The sequence below is a fragment of the Elephantulus edwardii genome, unplaced genomic scaffold (genome assembly GCF_000299155.1).
Source record: "Elephantulus edwardii isolate Elephantulus edwardi_28Jun2011 unplaced genomic scaffold, EleEdw1.0 scaffold00218, whole genome shotgun sequence".
In the NCBI taxonomy this organism is placed as follows: domain Eukaryota; kingdom Metazoa; phylum Chordata; class Mammalia; order Macroscelidea; family Macroscelididae; genus Elephantulus; species Elephantulus edwardii.
In genome coordinates, this window is record NW_006399968.1 from 1,827,526 (window position 1) to 1,830,715 (window position 3,190).

The 3,190-nt window shown below is 39.9% G+C and overlaps 1 pseudogene; it reads right to left on the reverse strand.

Annotated features, from left to right (window-relative positions):
• LOC102857345 overlaps positions 1-3,190 on the reverse strand; it is an 11,335-nt pseudogene that overhangs the window by 2,447 nt on the left and 5,698 nt on the right.

Genomic DNA, 3,190 nt, shown 5'->3' on the forward strand with positions numbered 1-3,190 from the left:
AAGAAATCTGGAGAACAACCACTTGGCCAACTGACTGGAAGAGATCTATATTTGTTCCCATTCCAAAGAAAGGTGACCCAATTGAGTGTGGAAACTACAGAACAGTGTCATTGATTTCCAAAGAAAGGTGACCCAATTGAGTGTGGAAACTACAGAACAGTGTCATTGATTTCACATGCAAGCAAGATTCTACTGAAGATCATCCACAAACGATTAGAACAGCCAATGCTAGACATTTTAATCTTTGATTCAGACTGGTATGTTTTTTGGGGACAAGAATAGCTTAGAGCCATCAGAAAGGCAAACACAAGTCAACAGGAAAACACTTATCTAACCCATGTGAGACAAAGACATGCTAATCCATTAGTGTCACAGAAACAATGGGAACAACAGCCAAGAACAAAGAGGTTCAATGAATCTATATTTAGATATTAGAAGGTCAAAGTCAGGTGTAGAACTTAAATGGCCTCAGAGACAAGGGTGCTAGGTTGTAGGAAACCACAAGGATATGGGCCTGGACAGCTGTCCAGCTCTTCAGGAGAGATGAGAAGAGGAAAATCTAGAGGCCAAAAACTAACTGAAGAGACTTGATGTCAGGTAGGCTTTGTCTGGGCATGTACAAAAGCTCACAACAGACCCAGAGTTGTTCAGGATGGTGTAAGCTGGAGGCCCAGGTGGCAAGAGAGTTATTGGGGGCATGCCTGTGAAGAATACAGACGAAAACTCAGGAGAAGGTGACGTGGGAAATCCAACCATCTTGCAGCTCTAACTCCTGTGAAGGAGAGAGCAAAGGCAGGATGAACAGATTGGAAGAGCCTCGGTACTTCCACCTCTCTCTGAGAACACTTGGACCAAGCTTGCAGGAAGTGTGATTTTTCTAAGACTGCTCTAACAATGTAACACACAGCAGTTTGCTTCAGAGAACAGAGACTCATTTTCCTCACAGCTCAGGAGGCTAGAAGTTCACGCTTAGGGCACAGATGTAAGGAGTGGGCCTTCTTTGTTTATTTAATTTTTTAGCTCTGTGTGTATGTATGTGTAAGACACCTCAGAAGAGATTAGGTTTAGGATCCTTTGTACTTTAGTTTGAAATGTTGTTGTTATGTGCCATCAAGTCATCTACAACTCATAAAGACTCTGTACATTAGTTCTGAACTTTGCCCTGTCCTGCACTAATCTCATCATCTCTGACAGACCTAATCCCATAACTCCAGTCACTGAGTCAATCCATCTTGATCCTGGGTCTTCCTTTCTTGTGTTGTCCCTCCACCCTTCCAAGCATGATGTCCTTCCCCAGGGACTGGTTCCTTCTGGCCATGTGCCCAAAGTATGTGAGAAAGAGCCTCAAAATCCTTGCCTTCACAGAGCAAACTGGTTTCACCCAATCTAGGACAGATGTATCTGCTGACAGTTTCAATCTTCTCTCCATCCATCATGATGCTGCCTATTGATCCAGTAGTAAAATCTTTGGTTTCTTGACATTGAAATGCAACCCATACATAAGGCTGCATTCCTTGATCTTCTCCAAGTACTTCAAGTCTTCTTCACTTTCAGCAAGAGAGGTTGTGTGGTCTGCATAACACAGGTTATTTATGAGTTTCCCTCCAATCTTGGTACCACACTCCTCTTCATAGAATCCAGCTTCTTGGATAATTTGCTCAGCATACAGATTGAACAGGTATGGAGAAATAATACAAACTGATGCACCACCTTCTTAATTTTAAACCATGCAGTGGTTACATTATACACATACAAGAAAGACACGTTAACATGACTATTACTCAATTATACGCTCCTACATCTAGAGCCAAAGAGAAAGAAATTGAGAATTTTTACCAAATCTTGCAGTCCGAAATTGACTGAACATGCAATCAAGATGCACTATTGTTAGAAATGAGGCTGAAAATAGAATAATTTAATTTTGTATTTACAATGATTTATTAATTTCAAATACCCTTTTTAAAAAACACAAACGACACCTTTACATTTTATCTTATCTGATGGGTTGCATAGCAATCAGATTGGCTACACTGGTAGAAGAAATCATTGGATTAGCTCAATATTGGTAGCTGAAACTAGGCCAGGGGTGGACTGTGGGTCAAATCATCAATTACTTATATGCAATTTCAAATTGAGGCCGAAGAAAATGAAAATAAATCCACAGGAACCAAGATATGATCGTTAATCAATTCATCTGAATTTCAAGATCATAGTAAGAATAGAATTATTGATATCATCCATGAAGAAAGCAAAAGGCCATTACAAAAACAGGTGAGACATTACAAAAACAAAGGAGAAAGAAAAAAACTGAAATTGATGTCAGAAGAGACTCCAAAGATTGCACTGGAGCATCAAGAAGGCAAAAGAATAAAAGAATACATTTCAAAGTGAAAGAGCACAACAGAAGATTTAAAAGGGTAGTCTGGGAGAACAAAACAAAATATTATAATGGAATGTGCAGAGAGCTGGGATTGAAGAGTAAAAATGGAAGAGCTCACTCTGCATTTCTCAAGCTGAAAAAACAGAAAATAAAATTTAAGCCTCATGTTGCAACATTAAAAGATGTTATGGCAATATATTGAATGACCCAGAAACCACCAAATGAAGGTGGAGGGAATACACAGAAACACTGAACCAGAAAGAACTGATTGACACTGAAAAATTTCAGGAAGTACCATATGAAAAAGAGCCAATGGTAATGAAGGAGGAAGTAGAAGCTGCATTGAAGGCATTGACAAAATTTTCATCAATTTACAGGAGCAGCTTCTGATGCACTCTCCAGTCTATGGACTGGAAGAGATCCTTATTTGTTCCCATTCTCCAGAAAGGTGACCCAACTGAATGTGGAAACTATAAAATTAATTAATATCACATTAATATCACATGCAAGCAAAATACTGCTGAAGATCATTCAAAAATAGCTAGAACAGTACATAAACAGGGAACTGCCAGAAGTTTAAGCAGGATTTAGAAGAGGCCATGGCGCCAGGGATATCATTGCTGATGTCAGATGGTTCATGGATGAAAGTAAGGAATGTTGTTGTTGTTGTGGTTATGTACCATCGAGTTGTTTGCGACTCATAGCGACCCTATGCACAACAGCCCTAAACCCTGCTCTATCCTGCACCAACCGCACCGCCTCTGACACACGCATCCCGATTACCCCAGTCACCAAATGAATCCATCTCAT